This window comes from Alosa alosa, chromosome 5 (genome assembly GCF_017589495.1).
Source record: "Alosa alosa isolate M-15738 ecotype Scorff River chromosome 5, AALO_Geno_1.1, whole genome shotgun sequence".
NCBI lineage: Eukaryota > Metazoa > Chordata > Actinopteri > Clupeiformes > Clupeidae > Alosa > Alosa alosa.
Window position 1 is genome coordinate 15,109,363 of NC_063193.1, and position 23,263 is coordinate 15,132,625.

A 23,263-nucleotide genomic window follows, 5' to 3' on the forward strand; every position below is an offset into this window, starting at 1 on the left:
CTTTCCAATAGTTTACACACACACACACACACACACACACTTCACACACACACACACACTTCACACACACACACACACACACACACACACACACACACACACACTTCATACACACACACACACACACACGCACACACCGCCCTCCTGTCTCGCATCTGCTCTCCTCTCATCTTGGCCGAGAGGGAAAAGGAGGACATGATGTCATATTCGTCTCAACATGTGCCTGTCTGAAAATAGCCGCAGGGCCTTCTGAGCTACAGCGGTGCGAATTGACAATAAGTGGAATCCAGCGAGCCGCCCCACAACTGGAAAGACACAGCAGCAAGCAGTGGCGAAGGAGACCCGGGATCCCACATCATCATCACACACGGTTAATGTCATTCTGCACGGGGACGGTCCCCACAATGTGTGACACAATGCAGCTGTTGCTTAATGCACTGCGTGCTGGTGAAGGCACTGAGACAATGCAGCAGGACCCCTGCGGGCCCAGCCAGCCCAGCTGCATTCATGGCACTGAGTCAGCAAGTGTGTGTGCTCGTGTGTGTGTGCTCGTGTGTGTGTGCTCGTGTGTGTGCTCATGTGTGTGTGTGTGTGTGTCTGTGTGTGTGCGTGTGTGTGTGGCTGCTCGTGTGTGTGTGTGTGTGTTCATGTGGGTGTGTGTGGGTATGCTTGTGTGTGTGTGTGTATGTGTGTGCGAGTGAAAGAGAGAGAGAAGGTCTTTCTTTCATTGGGTCTCTGTTTATGTGTGAATGTGAGTGGGGTCTTTTTTGTGATCGTGCCTGTGTGTGTGTGTGTGTGTGTGTGTGTGTGTGTGTGTGTGTCTGGCTATAATGTAATTGAATGGGCACCACACTAAGCCTCTGGCAATGCTGTGTGGAGGGATGGCACTGCCGGTTGGCACTAGAGTGGGTAAGGGTGGGGTGGAATGGGGAGCGGGGGTAGGCAGCAGGCAGTGCTGGTGGTGGTGGTTGGAGGGATTGTGGTGGTGGTGGTGGTGGAGAGACTTTTCTGGTGTATTAGGCGTGGGGGGCCTCCAGAGTGTGAGGTTGTGGGAGAGGGCAGACACCGTAGCCTGGCTAGGCCCCTGGCATTGATGCCGAGGCAGCCGATTAGCAGTTGATGGGCTTGGGGAAAGGAGGAGAGGGGAAGGTAGGGTGGGGTTGGGGGTATTTACTCCAGAAGTGCGGATTTAGAGGTGTTGAAGGTGGATGAACGCCTGTTTGTATACCCCCATCCTGAAAATGTGTGATGTACAATTCCCCCCCTTTCCTGTCCCCTCTGGCCAGCCTTGCCTTTGAACCGGTGAGGCAGAGGAGGTGCGAGACCTCGCCATGGCTGCTGTGTGTCCTACAAGCGGCTAGAGCGCAGAGAAATGGATTAAAAAATAGGAAAGTAGGTTGGGAGGAAAAATGGACTGAATTAGAACAGGACCCTGGAGAAGGAGATCAAGAAGAGAGGAGGTGGGAGGGAGAGAGGTAGCGAGGGATAGGAGAGAAAGAAAGAGAAAGAGGGAGAGGGAGAAGGAGAAAAGGGAAGACTGAAATAGAGACAGGAAAGACACTCAGATGGAGGAGACAGAAAACAGAGGGCTGGAAAACAGATGGAGGAGAGAAGGAGACAGTGAAGAGGAGTGTGGAGAGAGAGAGAGAGGGAGAGGGAGAGGCGGAGGTAGAGAGCACAGAGGAGGCAGGAGAGGCAGTCACCCTGTGCCACTCCGACAGAGAGAAATACAGATGTGAGTGAATAATGGCTTGCCAAGTAGACATTGAGAGCAGCATGACTTTGTTGTGTTGCGCGGTGTGTATTTTGGTGTGTGATACATATTGTGTGTGTATGTGTGCTCTTGCTGTTGTTCTGAGTGCGTCACTGTGTGTGTGTGTTTGTGTGTGTGTGTGTGTGTGTGTGTGTGTGAGAGAGATACACAGTATGACACTGCAGCAGTGATGGTCTGATCATAGTCATTTTTCATTGGCCGTGAGTGCGCCTTCGCACCCATTAACTGGGAGGTAATGACAAGGTCGAAGTTAAGTGCATTTGTAGGGAGCATGAAGACAGCAGGCACATAGTTACTGCAAAGAGCAAGTCACACACACTCCAAGACAGAGATTAGATGATGACCTAAAATCAAGTTGCACTGGATTAGTTATTTAATGGCTCTTAATAGAGACCTTTTCTACTTGTCCAGAAGTCATTGAAATTGCCATTGCTGCAGTAAATAGCTTCAGTCAGAAAAAAAAGTTCAATTAGGTTTCTATTTGGGACTCTGGGCTTTGAATACTGTGGAAGGATCTAGAAACGAGATCATTTTGCTGGAAGAAGGAAACTTGAGGACTGACAATTTCAACAAGAGGAAACGAATCCGGAAATTGCATTTCCCGGCAACCTGGAAAGCTCAACCAGGAGAACTTTGCTGTTGGACCTCTAGCTGAGTTCTTCTTTTTTTTTTTGTTAAGGGCCGTGTGCCAAGTACTAAACCTTTTTTTTCCTGGTGGTTCCTCCTGCACAGAACTGTCTTTATTAAGAGTGTGAGGCCTGTCTGGCGTCTCCGTGGGGTCAACTACTGATGAGCGCATTAAGGGCCACCCTTTGCTGCTCATCCCTGACTCAGCGGATCAATAGGCGGCTTTGTGGTGGGCCGGGGGCCCCGGCGTGATGTCCCTGGGCGCGGAGATGTTGTCCAGAATGCAGGAGGTGATGTAACTCTCATTAAGCCGCCCGCAAGAACAGGGATGAAGCCCGGTCTTGTGACCGTTGTAAGAGAGGAGATAAGAGAGCGTGGGGAGCAGTCCAGTGGGGTCAGAGGAAGAGCTCAAAGGGTTGGGTAAAGGATGGCGTGTTTGTGCTACATCAGGGGGTTGTCCTCAGGTGGTTCCACCCATGCTGGTGACCTTTAACCTTTATGAGGTGGAGATGGGGACACACTGAGCATACTTTCACACTCAGCATACTCACCCAAGCAGCCATCAAGATCATCCTTTCCATCGCTCTGCCAGAAAGAGCACTTAACATGCACTTACTGAGTATCACCAGATGACTCACTCTCTATCTTCCATTCACGAACACATGCATAAGCACACACACTGTCCCACACATACAGTACATACACACAGACACACAGACACACACACACACACACACACGCACACACACACACACACACACATACACACATGTATGCAGGACCACAAGGTCTCCCACTAATTCATTAATGAGTCAGAGGGTCGATTCTGGTCAGTACAACCGAGAAAAACATCCCGCTTTCTCATATTTCCAGAAATGAACTGTACAACTATGAATTTCTTTCACAATGTTCACTATTCAGTATTCAGTTGGTTGCGCAACATCAAGTCAAGCCACCCACTCTATCCATCTATTAAATCACTGAACCACATTTTATCATTGACACCATTCAATACTTGAGTTGTGACCAACAGTATATTTACTCCTAAATAGTGCTTTTTTTATTTACAGTGCCGCAGTGGGGGGAGCAGGGGAGAACTGGCTGTGTCTGGGACGGGCACGCCTGGCGTCTAGTGGCTCTGCCACTGCTGTGAGCCAGCATGGGCTAACTGGGCGCATTTACTGATCACAGGATTAAAGTCGCCACCGAGAGGCAAGGACAGCAGGCGCGTCAGCGAATGATTAGACTCTGCTAAGCCAATTGAGGAAGCGGGACCACAGCCAGACAGCCAAACAGAGACAGAGAGACAGATGGACCATATATATATATATAGAGAGAGAGATAGACAGAGAGAGGAGAGATGAGACAGAGAGACCAGAAGAGAAAGATCAAAAAAGAGGGAGATGAGGAAAGAGTGAAAGGGAGGGGTCAAGTAGCGGGAAAGATAAAGGCAGGGAGAGAGATGATAGGGAACAAGAGGAAGGGTAAGATGAGAGAGAGGGGGGATACGGAAGCAGGCATAGCAGAAGGGGCAAATAAAGGAGTAGAGACAGATCAGAAAATAGGAGTAGAGACAGGAAGTAGAGGAGAGAGAGAGAGAGATGAGGAATATGGGAGAGATAAAAGCAGTGTTCAATAATAGGAGGGAATACAAAATTAGAGAAAGATAGTGAGTGGGAGGGGTAGAGGGATGAGTAAGAGAGAGAGAAAGAAAGAAAGGATGTGAGGGTGAGCTGCTGCTATATTTTATGCTAACTAGTGGTCATGGCCTGACCTGGCAGCAGCCTGCAGTCGTGCCAGAGAGCAGCTCAGACACGTGCTGCAGCCAGCGACAAGGGACACTTTCCATTAAGGCCCAGACAAACTGAATAGAGCACACAGCAGACTTCCCAATCGCACCAAGAGAAGGGCATTGAAAAGTTGCCTTTGAAGGCGCTGTCCAATATTAGCTACAGTAGACGTCCCATTGGCATTACAGAAGACTCAGAAGAATGGTACTCCTTTGATAAGGAATATCATTTCTTTTTAGGGTTTCTTAGCAGACTATAAATACAAACTGTCAGTCGTCATTTTGTGCTGCGTATGGATTGGAGTCCTGAATTTACCCCCTGATCATACCTTTAGAGAGGGCTGGAAAAAAAACCCATGAAATTCCCAAGTACAAACCCTAAAGTACAAACTAGCATATAACTTTTTATGATAAAGTTTTATGGTCTTCCACAAATCTGACTTTCTGACTAGTTTGTTGTTATCTAAGATCAGTGCTCCTTTCCAGTGTGGAGGAGGGCCCCTGTAGGTCCCCCTAGGATGACTTAATTACAGCAGAAGATGAATGAGACAACGACATTGACCTAAACATGAGAACACATTCACAAGTGGGTCCTTTATTGGCGTCTCAGTCATTTTTTTTGTCTCTGCTTGCCAGCAACAGACAGACGGTGCCATTTCGAAAGGTTATTGGAGTCTGCGAGGCAGTTTCCTTGTGAGAGAACAAACAAATGCACACAGTCTCTCTCTCTCTCTCTCTCTCTCTCTCTTAAACACACACACACACACACACACACACACACACACACACACACACACACACACACACACACACACACACACACACAGCTTTAGTCACACAAATACACACAGTTTCATTCTAAGATGCACATGCACACACACACACACACACACACACACACACACACACACACACACACACACACACACACACGCACACACAAAGTTTTAGTCACACAAATACACATGCAGTCTCAGAAACACACACAAACATACACAATCTCTATCACACATACACACACACATTCGATGTGGCCTGTGTTATTCCTTTGTGGGGGTTAAGAGTGCCTGGTCCTTTGACAGAGCATGCGGAGTGACCTGGCACTGCACAGTACAGTGCACTCTCTCTCCCTCCCCACAGGAAACTCCCTGTATTGTTCCCTAATGGACAGATGATTACACTGACCTTCTCCTCAACCAGCAGAGAAACAGAGAGGGCAGCAGCAGGAGCAGCAGCTCTGAGCGGATGACGGAAGGAGATGGGAGGTGGTGGTGGTGGTGGTGTAGGCCGGTGATGCTGATGGGGGGATGAACAGTAGAGAAAAGGAAATAAATGATCGAATGAGATGGCGGAAAAGGAAGACGGATATGATGGAGATCCAAGAGTGAAGTGGCGAGGGGGGATTGAGTGGGGCGTGCGATTTAACAGTGAGAGCCTTTGGGAGCAAAATGTATTCAGTTATACAACACGCAATTGATAGAGCAAAGATGAGAGACAAAAGGGAGATATTGAGATATAAATGGAGGGAAAATAATAAAGCCAGCTGTGAGCACAGCTATAGTCATTTGGGAAGGGAAAATAAATAAATAAATCACATATAGTACATCTATTAGCAGAGGGAAAATGAGGAGAGGTAGTGAATTATTATGATAGAGCACAACACAACAGGAGTCCTATCAAAACATCTGAGGAATCAAATCACTCTCACTCTCTCTCTCTCAAATTAAAATTCAAATTCAAAGGAGCTTTATTAGCATGACTGTTTGTAAACAGTGTTGCCAAAGTCAGTGTTACAGATAACACAGTAGAATAACAAAAGAAAGAAAATAGACATACAGCAATGCGGGTATAACATGTGAACATAGAATAAATAATAGCATTTGAGTGAGTGAGTGTGTGTGTGTGTGTGTGTGTGTGTGTGTGTGTGTGTGTGTGTGTGCGTGTGTGTGCGTGTGTGTGTGTGTGTGTGCGTGTGTAGGTCCGTGAGTACACACTCTCTCTCTCTCTCTCTCTTTCTCTCCCTCACACATATACACACATACACAGGCATAGCCACGCACACACACACACACACACACACACACACACACACACACACACACACAATCACACACACACACACAATCACACACACACACACACACACACACACACACACACACACACACACACACACACACACACACACACACACACACAATATCACACATATACACAGCAAGCACCTGGGGCCTGAGAGGGAGAATGATGAGGGCTGCACATGGCTGCTGTCGTCTGAACTCTTATCCCAGGGACTAAGTGGAACAAAATGCCTGAAATGAGAGCTCATGATAGGAGATGGCTGACGCAACGGCTAACAAACCTACCGGAAATAGAGCCCGGTTTGTGATCATGCGTCAGGTGCTAATTCATTTGGTGAGAGGCTGGTAGCGCTTTCATCTTCTCTTTGTGGAGTGCTGAAAGAAATAGGTGGGCTGTCTTGAGGAAAGTTTCCGGAGATGGAGTGACTCGACGGCAGTTCTTGATGTACTCAAGCCCCAACAAATCACATTCAGACACACCAGCTGTTGCAATGGTACAATTACTCTGCGGCAGAGTGAATTCCCTTATAGAAGATGTTGTCAATTATCCACAGAATTAACAGAACTTTATCACTGAAAAAGTGATCAAGTGTTTCAGTGTGTGTGTGTGTGTGTGTGTGTGTGTGTGTGTGTGTGTGTAGAGAGAGTGTGTGAGGGAGAAGGAGAGATAGAGAGAAACAAAGGCAAAGAAACAAAAAAAAGAGTAAGGAAGAGCTGAAGGGAATCAAACGCTAGCCCACAGTGGATATGCTGACTGGCAGAAAAAGGACTGCCAGGACACAGAACAGAGAAAGAGGGAGGAGACAAGAAAGAGGGGGAGAAAGAGAGATGAGAGAGAGAGAGAGAGAGAAGGGGGAGAGAGACAGGGAGAAAAAGGAGTTCTTTGAGAGTAAATATGAGTCCCTCCAACATAACTTATCCCGAATGTAGCCTCAAACAGCCGTGTCATAGAGGTTGGGCCAGGGGAAGAGAGTGAGGGAGAGCAAGCGCGAAAGGATGAAGGGCTATTATACATTTTTCATTACGTTTCCAGGCGCAAAGCCACTTCAAAGACTTGCAGAGGGGTAGAGAGGGAGAGAAAGAGAGAGAGAGAGAGAGAAGAGTAGGCACAGGATGTTCCAATTAACTTCACAGTCATCTGTTGCCCCCCCCCCCTCTATGCACTTCTCTGCCCTCTGTGTGTGTGCGCGTGTGTGTGTGCATGTGTCTGATGATGTGTGTATATATATGGCAGTATACTGTATAGCGTGTGGTGTGTGTGTTTGTGAGTGCACATAGGGTAACGTATGTCATGCCCACTCCCTGTGTCTTGTAAATCCATCACCCATGCTGGAGCAAAAGAGGTAACCAGAGAGAGAGAGAGAGAGAGAGAGAGAAGAGAGAGAAAGATCATTTTCTCCATATCAGACCACCCCCACCTGAAGCAGAGTTCACCAAGTGAGGAAGAGCTCTGAGATGAAGTTTAAAATGAAAATGATGACAACTAACGGAGAAGTTACTGGCAAAGACAGAAAAAAAAATTGGGGGATGATGAAAGGAGAGACAGAAGAGAAGGACAGAGAGAAAAAAGATAGAGGGAAAAACCCCCACAGGGGTAGGGGAGTGTCTAAGAGAAAGGAAGCCTGAGGTTCAGCCACACCCCAGGAAGGGGTTAAAAAAAACACTCTTCTGTTCTCCGCCCTCCCTCTCGCTCTCCCGTTACTCTACTCTCCTCCCTGCTCTTCCGCCGCCCATTTTCCCAGACTCACTCTCTCTCAACGTGGCTATTCCCGCTCGCGGTGAGTCAACAGGAAGTAGCGAGCGATCCTCGCGTTACACGCATGCCCAACGGAGCCAGTCATCCCACCGACATAGCTTCCCAGTGACCAGTCGCTCTCGTGCAACCGGGCCATGCCGCTCTGCTTTAGTTCTGCTTTTTTTCAGGGTCTAAAGCTGGCCAACGAAACAGATGAAACCCTCAACAGATGACTCACACTGACTCAGAAAATGGGGGTGTACTGAATGTGATCCCATAACAAGGCATAAAGGAAATATGATCTGGGGGAACAGGGGAATGGGATCTCTGATTATTGTTCTTCAGCGTTTCAACACTCGGCTGGGTTCCATGGCCCCCCCTCCCCACCACTTGTTACTGAAAAGAGTTTTTGAAAAAAAAAGAAAAGAATAAAGCAAAGAAAGAGAAAACAGAGATACCTTCAAATAGCCCCAGAGCAGAGTAATTCCAGCTGAGAATACAGCAGAATGGACAAATGAATAGCTTCACACACAATAACACAGTGGTACAGAACAGACAATCACATTCCCTAGAATGCTTTGCTTCCTGCCAAAAACGTTAACGGAAGTCATCAAAACACATAGGGAACACTATTACACTTGCTGTTAGATTTGTTCAATCATTTGATGAAACTATTCATGGTCATAGCTGTCACTGCATTCATTATGTGATGCCTATCACATAATGGAGTCGTTGGTATATGACAAGCTGTCTTATAGGCCACAGTGCCTGTCATGACAACACATGTCACATTATGACAAATATGAGACCATGTATTGCTGAAAATACATTTGATTTTCCCAAAGCATGAAAAAAAAATGCTATTGTATTATTATCTATCTTAATGTGTTGAACCTACAGGCAGCTAGAAAATGTGAACTTCATGGTTGTGTTACACTGTATGTGAGTGTTTTTTAGTTTTTGGAATACATAAAACATGGTCTAAACCTGCTGTAGGCCTAAGTCACTCCCATGAAAGAAGTAATGATAATGAGTTTGAGGTTGAGAGGGATTTTCATTTGGCTATGAGTGCGGTGCGAGGCACAAAATAAGCTGCATATGGAGCTAAGAGTCACTTGGTCCTAGACAACCACTTGACTATTTGGATTAAAAATGTCCGTCTTGGAAAAGAAATCAGCCAAGTAAATCAGGTCTCTACTTGAAAGGTTCCCGAAATCCCATGTGGCATGTGAGCGTGAGTGCACACACTGCATTTTCATTGCTTGATATATGGCATAACTTACATGGTTGCACCTGGCATTTTTGTTCTGCGCTGCTCTCTGAATAAGCTTCCTCCACACTTCCCTGCCTCCTCTCTGCTTCACCTGCATTCACAAACATGAATACATTTTTAAAGTAAAGTAGAGACACACACAAATATTTCAACACCCCATACTGATGGTCATTTGAAATCCATTAGCTAAACTGGCTAATGTGAAAGTTTCCTCGACTATATACAAGCCAGTTCATTTAGAGGTAGCAGGATACTAAAACTTGATATCATATGAGCTGGGTAATGAGCTACCACTAGGCTACATTTCCGCAGAAGAATATATTTAAAAACTACAACAATTTGGAACAACAGACATCGATAGGTGGAAACAACAGCATAAAGCAGTTTAATAGCCTAAACACTGTGCGATGCTACACTGCAGCGTAGCCTACTACTTGCCATCCATCTTTCCATCAATCTGTCAATTCTGCATCCACTATAGGCCTCGGTACAACGACGAGTGGTGCGAAGCAACAGCTGGAAAAGAAATTCGAATAACCACCGTCAGACGATAGGACCTATGCTGCAAATTGCAGTGCCCACGCCTGCACAAACCCTCAGGGATTTTTCCCCAACTTCCAGATGGCCAGTCTGTGCTTGATTTAGCTACAATTAAACTCAAACATCAAACAGGTGGGTTTAGTCACTGGGATAGCCTACCCTTGCATTTAAAAACAATGGTTAAAATGTGTAGGCTACTCAATAACTAAACATCTCAAACAAATCTCTTTGTATAACTTAGCAACATAGACCTAGGCTACTGTAAATTGGACATTTGGGTTTAAGAGTCTGATATTGTAATGTCATTCATTCCAGACAAAGTTGAAATAAGTCGTGCACTGCACTAGGAATTGGCTTAAGCTTATTTGTGAGGGATGCGAAGTCTGTTGTTTCCAAATTATTCAATAATATAAAAATGTTGCCTTCTTTAAAAAGAAAATATATGTAAAGAAGTCTTAATCTCCTGATCAGCTTAGTTATTGACTCAAATCATGACATAGTCTACCATTTAGCTAGTTCACTTTTTGAGATCCATATTTAAAACACACAATGCTCAACTATAACCTAACCCACTGATTTTGTTTCTATTCACATGCTGTTGTTTGATTTAAACTTTCCATGATTTGTCATTAGCCTATATCTGCCACATCATCAGTTTTATCAACAAGCGCACTCGGATAAGAATGATGATGAGAACTTACACAAAAATATACCAATTCCTACCCTCAGGAAAGAATAATGACTGGAAAAGATCATGTCAGGGATGGAAGACCAACAAGTGTTGCTTTAGGTGTGCCTCTTGTTGACTGCTACTGTAGCTTGATCACTCCAGTGTTTCCCATACATTGACTTATCTGTGACGGCCCACCACAATATCAACATTGCTGCGGTAATTTGTTGAAAACTGTTAATTCTGCAAACCTACCAACACAAATAAAATGTAATTCTGTGGGAAACACTGCACTCACTCATTTGCGCACACCAAAACTCAGATTCACCCAGCTTGGCAGCTTGGGGAGCCAGGGCTACCACAGTAGCACTGCCAGACTTCCAGTTGATTTTTTACTGAGATTACACTTTTAAGTAAATTCACAAGAGAGGAGAGATTGAGAAAAAAAGATGAGCTGTAGGGCCTGGTATTGGAAATGAGAGAGGACACTTTAATCCAATTTGCCTGTTCCAAGTATGTGGATAAAGCCATGGAAATTTTAGCAGAAAGTCCTAAAGTCTTAATCATCAGCTGGACAAGTTAACGAAGTTACCAGCGAGAGTTGCAGCATTAACCAAGGACATGGCAGGTTCCAGCAAAAGGTAAGGAAGAGGTTTATTTTTAACCAAAGTAGCTCTACTGATCAGACCTTTCTTGATACTGTTAGCTGGTTCTCTTGTTTCCGTTTTTTTTGCTTCTTCAGCGTAGTGCAGGGTCGGTGGCACGTCGGCAAGCGCAAGTATAAATGCGTTTTGGTGACATCACATATTGCGATTAAGTGTAATCGCAGCCTTTGCGGTTACAAAATCGCGTTTCATCATATCGCGATATTATCGCAAATGCAATTAATGGTTCAGCCTGTACATTTGTAAATAAATATACACTATGGATGGGATTCTTTCACACAAACATACAGGTATTTGTGTAGATGCTTTGGAGGTGCAAACAAACTCTGCATTGCCATTGAGATAACAGAGTAAGGAACCAAAAATCCAATTGTTTGCACCTCCAAATGGGCGGAGGCGTACGTATGTGACGCGAGTTTGTGTGAAAGAATAGGGTAGTGTAGTTGTGTGTGTGTGTGTGTGTGTGTATGGGGGGGGGGGGTCGTGGACACCTCAACAGGCACAGGCAAGGAGGCATCAGGGGGGAGTGGGGCCGGGCTAGTCTAGCTAGAATTTAGTGTTTATGATGTGTTTGTGATGTGACTCAAGCTCATCCAGTCACTCTAAATACGATTTGAATTGAGGCTCATTAGTTACTATCCAATATTCAATACAATGTTTCTTATAGTGCCACAGACACAGTGAATGTTTCAGGCTAATAATACCATAATAACACTAACTCAGAGCAGGTGTAAATTAACATGGGAAAACATTCACATATTTTTTTTTTATCCATTATTGCATAAAATCCAAGTTTTCTGCTGACATGAGGGCACATGAGGTAAAGTGAGAGGCTCAAAACAACTGAACTCTCATCTCGAACAAGACTGAGAAATGAGTTTTAGTTTGTAACAAAAGATGTTTTAAAGTGATAGAAAAAAACAAACTAATGAATTGACCTGGAACACACACATACGGCATTTTTTGCTTGTTACTGAGATGAATCATCATATTTGTCCCTTTTAGAATGCCTCTGCAGAAGACCACGCTTGGCCCTGCCAAATCGGTAAACACCAGTAAACAATTCCAAGACTCAGGGGTCGCATCAGGATTTGACCTGCTTTTAATTTTCGTCCGTGGCTTTTTGTTGCTCACCATTAGTATGGCAAGGAGCCATCCACTTTAGTTCAGAAAAGGTCAAACTCCCCGCACATTGCTATAGCTAATTAATTTGGCTAGCAGCACTTGAAAACATGATGGAAAGCCTCAAAAAGCCTCAAGATATCCTCCAGCTCACCCCAAAAACACTCATCTACTCACTTACATTGATGACCTAGCTCTCTCTGTTAGGCAAGAGTGTGTTACAGAGTCACTCCTTACCCATTCTCTATCAGTGTGAAAATTGAAGTAAACACAGTAACTTACTAATAGAAGACACTTAGGCAAGATAATGATTCACTGAATTTATTGAAGGTCTGTTAAATGTATTGGTCAAGGATCAAATTCAAGGTTAGGGTCGGCATGCAGAGATATGTAGTTATCCATGCAAGAATCTGTGGTTTAACAATGGGGTGAGCTTGCTGCAGTGGCAAAGAAAGAAAGCGCCCACGCTGGCGTATTAACAAGTGAGAAAACTATAGTCAGTGAGAATAAGTAATTTGAGCCCATTGTACACACTTAATTGTTACCTTTTACAGCAGATAAATAGCACTCGGAATGGCTGTTGGGCATGGCATGTTTCTCACGGCCTCATGGGCTTCAGTATACAACACACACAGCATTTCTCCCCGACTTACTGGCGAAAATGCTATAATGTAAGCTTTAAGACTTTAATCATCTTATGACAGGTCTGAAATGTAATCAATTTAAGCAGAGGAAGTGGTGAAATAGAGTGAGTGTGTCGAAGAGATGCCTATCTCGATCCTCAGAACAATTGCTTTTTTCATATCGGTCTCAGTCACTCATTTGCCGCAGCCAATCTGGTTCTTCGCTTTTGTTTGATTCTCACCTCTTTCCATTTCTTTCTCCCCTCTCCTGTTTCTCTCCCTTTTTCTCTGCTCATCCCCCACCCTTCATTTCTTCTCTCTCTCTCTCTCTCATTTTTAATATTTACCTTTGCTCTCCTCATCTCCTGGCACCTCTCTGCCTCCACCTTTCTCTCACTCTCCGGCACACTCTTTTCTCGCTCCCGTATACCACCCCCACCCCCACCCTGTCATCAGATATCTGAGCCTGCTGAAGAAAAGCCTGTCTGACTTCAAACACCTCTCCGACTATTCTTCTCCTCCCTGTCTCTGCTACTGCTGCTGTAAGGGAGGTATGGCCCAGCTTGCAATATAAACCTCTGCTCGAAAAGCAAGTTGGGGTGGGGGGTGAAAGAGCCCGCTTCCATGCCTACCTTCACTCTTCTCGTCCCTCCTACTTTCCTTATCTCTCACTCTTTTTTATCCTTCTTCCTCCCTCACTCTTGCCCATCCCCCCCCCACCTTCTGTGGTGTTGGTTTGCATTTGATGTGACTTGGGGCTGTTTTGTCTGTGGCCACACTTAATCAGGTTAGAGAGCGTAGCCAGATGCTCAGTAGTACCAGGTATCTACAGGGAGCCAGATTGGTGTTCATATGTCCAATTTGAATGAAATACCGAGGCCATTTTTTCCCCTCTCCTCTCCAACTCTGGTGAATAGTCTCTATTCTAGGCCATCTCCAAGCTGGAATTCAGTGGGGGAACACAACATTTTGTCGTTGCAATAACGAGCTACTGACTGGTAGGAAATTGCCCAATTAGAATGTTGGCCATAAAATTGAAGGCAGCAGACACCATGGAAATTAGCCTTTAAAAAAGAATAGATTTCTCCACATATGCAGCATTTCAGAATCCTATTTTGTAAAAAAAATGATCAATGCAGCAACATAAAAAATGAGAGAAAACCTAACCACAGTGACACAAAGCATTTTCATAGAATACTGCTATTGATTTCTCCCTAAGCAGAAATATGCTTCTGAGGACAACGGGTCGTATCTGGAAAACGCAGACATCATTTTCAAAAGCACTCTGCAAATTGAGCGGCTGGCGGAAACGAGGGCGATGTAAGCCCTGCAACTCTAATCACCTCCATGTCCACCCATGCACTTCAAAGCATGGTAGCGGTCATGTGATCAGAGCATCTGGCGGGGAGCGGAACAGGGCGGACCGTAGCCTGCAGCCGGTGTTACATGCTGTGTCCATATCGCTGTGTGGTGTGTCGGTGTGTGTGTGTGTCTGTGTGTGTGACAGAGATTCACATCAGCCGGTCAAGCTGGGCAGGGGGTCTGGTGAGAGCGTACATCTGTGCGTATGTTCTGTGTGCTTTGACAGATAGGCAACCAGTGTCCTTGATGGCTTAAGCGATGAAGCCCACTCATGCACAGGGATTTAGTGCATATTTGGGGGGGCTAAAAACTTTGTTCCCAGCATGTCGCCGATTTGTTGCTTGGCTAAGCTCTTTTGTCTTGTTTTTTCAAGAAGATAGGGATATTTTCCGTATATCTTTAGGCAGACAGCTCTTCTACATGATGCGAGTGACAGCAGGATCATATGAACAGGCTGACAGCTGCCGTGCATTAGAATGCAATTTGTCTCCTCCAGCCCCCTCCCCTCCCAAAGAGGAAAAAAATTGAGGACAAATCTGCTGTTGCAACAGCTGCATCATAGCAAAATCACTTCATAATCACTCGTGAAGCTGACAAACCACCCAATTATTCTTTAAATGTTGAGATAAACATTCACTTTAAAGATCAAACGACTCTGTAAAAGGAATCCGATGTCATCCCTGTTAAGAAATTCTGGAAAACAACTTCCATCCTATACGGCAAAAAAAAATAGCCTCTCCCTCCTACTGTGGCTCTGGTAAAAGCCTCCGATAGCCTATTTTTTTCCCCATTATTGTAGTCTCCCTACCCTATCTTTCACATGTCATAAGGCACTTTGGGTAACCAAACTCAATAAAGGGGTCATGCAAGCTCAACGTCTGTGCGAGCCAAAATGGAGTCAGAATGCCTGTGGGCGCCTCAGCACACACTCGAAATGACTAAACTACAAGCAAATGTTGGCGCTGCTTTGACGCTGTAGTTCCTGAGCCCTCTCTGGCTGCCCTTATTTCTCCAGCCAACATGCTGTGAGCCACAAAACTCAAGCTTCTCCTGAGGCCCTAGTGCTTCTGCTTGTGCTACTGCTGTGCAGTGCAGTGCTGTGCTGTGCTGTGCTGTGCTGTGCTGTGCTGTCTCAGTCCTTAAGCATTCCTTTTCATGCGTTTTGACAGATGCCCCACCACCACATCTTCCCTCCCTCCTTTTAAGTCCCAGCCCGAACCCACTGATTGGTCTAGGCAAGTAAACAGGGAACACTTGTTTACCTCCTTGTGGAGTGTAAATATTTCACACGCCGCTCCTGTCTCTCTCTCTCTCGCTCCCTTTAGCCTCTGTAGCTCTCTATGTACATGCGCCTCTAAGAAGTCTTGTCAAAGGAATATGGGTAAACAGGCAGCAACTTCTGGCAATCAAAGACAGCATCGGTGTGTGTGTGTGTGTGTGTGTGTGTGTGTGTGTGTGTGTGTGTGTGTGTGTGTGTGTTTGTGTGTGTGGCAATGGCATGCATGCGGTGAGCTTCAGTAAGCCACTTTGGCGTTCAGAATTGGCAATGGCGTTCCTGACAGATTTTGGGGCTCCGGTCCTCTCTGGAATAGAAGAGGTCTTTCCCAACGACGCATGCGCATAGCAACCGAGCAGCCAAGCCCCAGAAAGCCTCATTCTTTAATTGGAGACTAGCGGGCTCACTCTGCGTTGGAATCCATGTTTTTCAGCTCGCAACATGGCAGAAAAAGGTTTGCGTCTTTCGCTGGAGAAAGCGAACGAGCGAGGAAATGATAGGATTTCTGCTGATTTGACACTGAAACAGAACCTGCACTTAGCTTGACTGTTCCCAAAGAGAGAGGGAGAAAGAGAGAGAGAGAGGGAAAGAGAGAGCTGGGGGTGACTGCTGTTTGAGTCTGGCCATAATTTCTCCAGCGCTCGTGTCTTGTTGCATGAGGTTAGATACCAGTGACATTTGGCCCGGTGCTGGTGTCAGACAGCATGAGGTAGTTATGAGAGGAAAGTGGGCTCAGATTCACTTTGAGGTCGCAGAAGTAAATAGAAAGTTAAAAGTGGTCAAATGATTCTGGCAAAATAAAAACATAAATGTATCACTGGGCTGGTGCTGTAGCCGGATCAAACCAGGGTGCACATAAATGGAGCACATACTCTTCAGTGTGAATATGTATGCTTGGATATCTTTCAGTGCCTCGGAGACGAAAGCTGTTTACAAGTGAAGAGAAATTATTTAATAAGGTTGCAGCCTTACCGTCCCATGTATGAGTGATATTTACTTTAGTGAGCTGTCTGTGTATTAGTGCATGTGTATATGCGTGTGTATGTGCACGAGTGTGTGTGTGTATGCGTGTGTATGTGCATGAGTATGTGCATGTGTGTGTGTGTGTGTGTGTGTGTGTGTGTGTGTGTGTGTGTGTGTGTGTGTGTGTGTGTGTATGCATGTGTATGTGCATGAGTGTGTGTGTGTGTGTGTGTATGCATGTGCATGAGTGTGTGTGTGTATACGCATGTAATGAGGAGGCACACACATTACACAGAAATATGACACTGGACATTGATGGATGGAGAAGATTAAACAGTGAAAAGTTAAATCCAGCTCAGTTGTAACTAATTCTCTTTCCCAGCGAAGTGCTACCATACATCAAATGCCACTGTAAAAGCCCATTTAATTCCCCCCCTGATAAACTCATTGTGTGTCAAGGTAATAATGAAAATTTGATAATGAACCTGTATATGATATCCGGAGCATCAATAAACAGTGGGTCGCTCCCTTCTATTAAGGCATTATAAAAGCTTAATTTAACATGAATAGCTTGTGCGATAAATAATTTAAAAAGCTTTAAATTAAACTCATAGCACCCGGGGGAACAATGTGAAACAGTTCTGTTCAGCAGTGCAGTACATTACAAAAGAGAGAGAGAAAAAAATCACCAGTGAAAAATGATGCCCAAAGTTCAAAGGAACTTCAATCAGGATACATTTCTATGCCTGATGAATAATTGACGAACAGTCTGAACAGCCTTGAGTTACACCAAATTTTGCGATGGCTTTTGCATGAATTAAACAACGCAGGCTCACAGCGATGTCTGTCATGTGCTTTCATCGTGCAGAAGTAGGATGCATGCAAACAGCGCTGCATTCTTCATGTTTTTTTTTTTTAATCGAGAAGATGGCCTTAAAGAACTGGGCCTAAATGTAAACTCTAAGTAAAGTATACCTCAAAGTTAGACTACAGCTGTAAGAGAAAAGCAAATCTGTAACTACCATCAAATATGTTCTTCTTGCTAATTAAATGAAATCTTAATTCTTTCACTCGAGTGGCAAACAGGTGATTGAAGTAGAGGCATGTAATCTGTAATTATCATACCATGTATCATATAATGACATTTCACCAGATGACTAAGTAAAGTAGATTTTGAACAGAAGTACCTTTTTTGCATTATGAAAGTTATATATTATATGTTATTATAAACATGCAGTCCACACAAACCCTATGTAATAAATTGTGTAATAACTGACTATTACACAGTATTTACCTTTTCCCACAGACCTGCCTATAGGGTAAGATATTTAGAATATGACATGCAGAGTGAATGAAAAACGAGCAGCAAAATGTGGTCTATACTTATCCCACGGTGAAACAGTGCCTGCTTTGTCAGGCTCCAGGAGTGCTGCAAGGAAGTGTATGTGTTCTTATTCAAACCACCACACACACACACACACACACACACACACACAGTACGAACTCTTAGGTCAAACACTAAAACAGCTCAATTGAACGGTTTTACTTTGGACGTGAAAGAAAGGAAGCCCTTTAAAACAAGGTGTGTGTGTGTGTGTGTGTGTGTGTGTTGGGGTGGTGGTGGGGTGGTGGAGGGGGGGTGATTGCCCCCGCTGTTCTGCTCTTGGCCAGACTGTTTGGAGTAGAAGTTCTGACTGCCGGCACGGTTGTCAGTGTCCTGCGGTTCCCATTTCATTTTCTCAGTCCACGCTCTCCCCCCTCTTCCTCCTGCTTTTGACGCACAAGGCTGCATTTGGAAACTCTGGTGCGAGTCATTAGCACATAGGAAAGAAACAGTGGCCACGGGCAAAGTGGGTGGCTGGCCGGGCTTGTCATTGAGGTTTTTAACACCTCCCTTCCCCTCCACTTTTCTTGTCACAAACCATTCAAAGGGTGTGTGTGTGTGTGTGAGAGAGTGTGCATGTGTGGCGCCAGATTGGTGTGTGAATATATATTGGTGTGTTTATGTGTGTGATGTGGGGCTTGTGCATCTGTGTGTGTGTGTGTGCATGTATGTATCTGAGTGTGTGTGTGTGTGTTTGTATGTAAGTATGGATGTGTAGGTGTATGTGTGTGTTTGTGGGTGTGTGTGTGTGTGTTTGTATGTAAGAATATATGGATGTGTGTGTGTGTGTTTGTGTGTAAGTATGTATGTGTGGATGTGTGTGTGTATCTGTGTGTGTGTGTGTGTGTAAGTATGAATGTGTGGGTGTACTGTATGTGTGTGTGTGTGTGTGTGTGTGTGTGTGTTTGTGTGTGTAAGTATGAATGTGTGGGTGTACTGTATGTGTGTGTGTGTGTGTATCTGTGTGTGTACAGTATGTGTGTGTTTGTAATGGATGTGTGTGTGTGTGTGTGTGTTTTTGTATGTATGTATATATGGATTTGTGGGTGTATGTGTGTGTGAAGGGCCAAACTTCACACCGGCGTTCGCTCGCTGCCACATCTCCAAAGACAGGAGAAGAGGCAGGAAATCCTGTTTGCACTGACTGACCTGCAAAACCCAGGATATCCTCCTCAAGGACACTCCCTCTGCAGACCGTCGTCCGTCTTCCTGTCCCAGATGCAGGGATGTCAGTAACTGGCAGATATCCTCTGCGCCCTCATATTGCCCTGGTCATGTGCGTCCATCCCTCTCAACCTCCACTCCCCTAATCAAAGAGACAGCCGAGATGCTGAGAGACACCCGACACTGATATTGACCGGGCCGGGGATAAGGGAGCATTTTATGGGCTTATCATTCGAGCTTCGGTGCGAGATGCATTTATTTTGGTGTTGCACTTCATTTCATGAGAGAGAAGCTATCTATAGTTAGGCCGACAGCTCTGAGCTCTGGCGGGATATGCTGCAACAGATTTCACTCACATGTCATAAGAAATCACCCTGTGAAGATATTCGGCACACATGGAAGTAGGGCATGCTGCAGTGCTACTTGTCACATTGCTGCATATGAAATGAAATGCGCTCAAAGACAGTACATTTGTCTGATTTCAGGTCTCATAAAATGTTCTAAATATGTAAAAACAATATTCCATCCAAATGTATGTGTCATTGAAACAAACACCTACAGTACATGTACAAATATTATCTAGCAACTGAGAAACTAAGTACAGATTAGTAACAGATTGATACTTAAAACCTTAACTAACCCCTTCTTAAAACACTAATGTAAAAAGATTAATTGAGCTAATGTGTAATGACTTAAGTGTAAATTATATGGTATCAAGGAACACTTAATCTAACATATAGGTTGAATGTGCAGCCTTATATGTCATATTCTAACAACTACCCTGATGTGTCTATGTCAAGGGAATGGAGGTCTGACTAATTAGTACATATCAAATAATGATGTGACACAAAGTCGAAATGGGAAGAGCTCCTTAAGCAGATCTTATGTCAAAATCAAAAGTCTCCTGTAGGGGCTAATTAATAACATAATTGTATAGTGTAATTGTAGAGTCGGAATGTGTTTAATGGGGTCATATATCCAATATCCGGGGTTAGCCACCAGGGGAGGGTGTGGGCGTGCTCGGCAGGCTGCCTTCAGTGCGACCCTGGTGATGTGAACTGTAAGAGCTTACGAAGCAGAACAGAGCAGGGGAGAGCAGGGTGGAGTGTAATTTATTGTTATTACATGTCTCTGTGTGTGTGTGTGTGTGTGAGAAAGAGAGAGTGTGTTTGTGTGTGAGAGAGAGTGTGTGTGTGAGAGAGAGAGGGAGAAAGAGTGTGTGTGTGATAGAGAGTGTGTGTGTGTGTGTGTGTGTGTGTGTGTATGAGAGAGAGAGAGAAAGATGAGTGTTAATATGTGTATAGAGGCTTGCTGGGTCAAGTAGCTGATGGCCAGTGAGGGCAACTGAGGTGTTATCGGATCAGGAAAGCTGTGTTTCCGCTGAGTAGAATTCCTGGAAGGGAACGCAGTCTCACACAAAGGACGGAAGGCCAAGAGTGACGGGAGTTTTTTTTTGTTGGGGATGGTGAATGTGGTGGTGGTGGTGGTGTGTGTGTGTGGGGGTCGCTACCTCGGGCCATCAGCCTTGCAGGGACAAGTTGGTCACACCAGCCCGGCCCACGCCTCAGCATTCTTGCCAAAGTGCTGCAACTTCCCTGGGTTGCCAACCATCCGGTATAATATGGAACCATTCTATCATGACAAGCAAAATGTCGTGTAGCCGACTCTGTTACATTCATACAGGATGCGGTTTGTACCTTGACTTTTTTCCTCCACCCTCTGCCCAGCACAACACACACTCAGACACACCCATGTGGGAAGGTGATATCAAACTCCTTCCTTGAGGAGGGCTATTTGCAGAGGCAAATAGGATTGGACATCATAAGGTCCTCCATCGGCTTAGAACTCAATGGTGACCCTTTTCCTTTCACTTATACTGACAGCCCCCCGGCATTTTCCATCTGCCAAGACGTACTTGCTCTTGCAGATGTTGCTTGTGGGCTGAGTGGATGAAGTATTTATAAGTATAAGTATATATATATACTCCTTTGATCCCGTGAGGGAAATTTGGTCTCTGCATTTATTCCAATCTGTGCATTAGTGAAACACACTGCACACAGTGAACACACAGTGAGGTGAAGCACACACTAATCCCGGCGCAGCGGCGCTCGGGGAGCAGTGAGGGGTTAGGTGCCTTGCTCAAGGGCACTTCAGCCGTGGCCGACTGGTCGGGGTATGTACCGGCAACCCTCCGGTTACAAGTCTGAAGTGCTAACCAGTAGGCCACAGCTGCCCAAAATCACTACAAGATTTGCAAGCATGACTTGTAACCTTTAGGTGGAATGAGAATAAATTGGCTTCTTCCCTAGAATTTACCGTTGCCTTTCTCATCCCTGAGATCAGAGCGGCATTAGTGTTGCATAGCCATAAGTGTCCGTGTGAATCCCCATTTTTCAAAAATCAGAACATGAAAAATGAATGTGGCCATTTCATTCAGTTTCATCATCAGAATAGAATCTAACACCCATTCATCCAAAATTTCAGATTGAGACTATGTTCCTTATGAAAGGTTAGTGCACACACCCTGTGTGACGTAAAAGACAGATGGAATCACGCAGTATAGCTCAGGATAAATATTGAAGATATTGGCCTCTTTGGAGCACAGTGGAGGATGAGATAGGAGAAATCTGAGTCTGCATATACTACAACCTGGTCCAAAGAGATCAATCGGACACCTTTTTGCTATTAGTAGGACTATAAATCAATGTATATATTTAGGTTCTTGTTCCATCAGGCAGGGTCAACATATGGTCCAAAATGAATAACAGAGTACATGTCAGTAGTTAAAAGTATTGTAACGTCGGTGCCTTTTGGACTGAGTGCTAGCCTCCCAGAATGCAATGTGTGTGAATGCTGGTTTGTGTAATGTCGATTTTAGTTAGTGTAATTGCGTTTTCCATGTCATGTATATGTTAGCTTGTGTAGTCTTTCTTTACGTTGTACCTCATGTGTTTTGCCCGGTGTATTGTATGTGACTACCCTGTTCGTGTATCGTGCTTGTTTTATTGACTTCCCTTGTGTTTCCTATGTAATGGTGTCTTGGTATGTCTATATACCTGCTCTCGTTTTCAGCTAATAAACTTTTTGATTGGACAACTGTGTGTGTTGCTATCAAATCGTTACAGTATGTTCTGGAGGGAAACATTTTTTTAGTAATAACACCAACATCATCCCATCATCTGTTTTATTTCCTTCCTAAAATAAGAATGTGCAAATGTTAGAAACAAAGATGTAGAAAATTGAGCCATAATATTTTAAAGCATTTGTTTTCCATAACATGGGAAATCATTTTTTGAAAATCCAATGAACGTAAGGTTCATGGACCCAAAGGTATGTAATTATATACAGTTTTACATTTGGAGGTTGGAGATTTTGAGCTAAGTATGTGCATGTTTTGTGCTAGTAGAAAACTAATCTTATGCCTCATGAAGACAAAGCTCAAAGAAGCAGTGTAGACTCTTAAATGTAAACACCAAAGGGGAGTAGCGGAATCGTTAAGCCTTTGGCTCATTTAAGGAGGGAGACCAGCTGACGTGTTTGCATTTTGCTTTTGCAATTCAGCACCAAAAATTGAGATGATTCGTCTCCAGACATTCCCACACTTGTCAGAAAAAAACAAATGTACACGTATCTAGTCCTATGAGACTGGAGCTATATTTGCTATTGATGGAGGGATCAATAAGGCATCACACGCAATACAAAAGTCAAAGTACCTTCTCCAACTAACGCTGAGAAAAAGTGTCAGAGTTTGTCTGTGTGTGTGTGTGTGTGTTTCAGCTTGCTCTAAAGGTTACAAATAGAGATGAGGGCACATGGGATTGGGCCCTGACATCTGTAGGTGGCGAGCAAACAATTGTGAATCGGCTTACGACCGCTGGCCTTTTCCTGTGGTGCACCGAAACTATCTTCAGAGACCTCGAGGAGTTTGTTGACCTTAAAAAACTCCCCCTCCCTCTTTGTAACGGCAAGAAAACAAACAAGGGAAGTGGGCGTCCCAAGTTTGCAGATTTAGGTCAACGACACTTTTTAAAAAAAGTTGGTTAGGTCGGTGGGTGTGTGTGTGTGTGTGTGTGTGTGGGGGGGCTTTTATAGCCATCCAGCAGGTCTGGCACTGATGCCGAACTATAAACCTCCCCTATCAGTGCAGATCAGATGCAGGAACAGCAGTGGTCAGGTCTGACGACTGCAACAGCTGCAGGGGATCATTTCAATGGG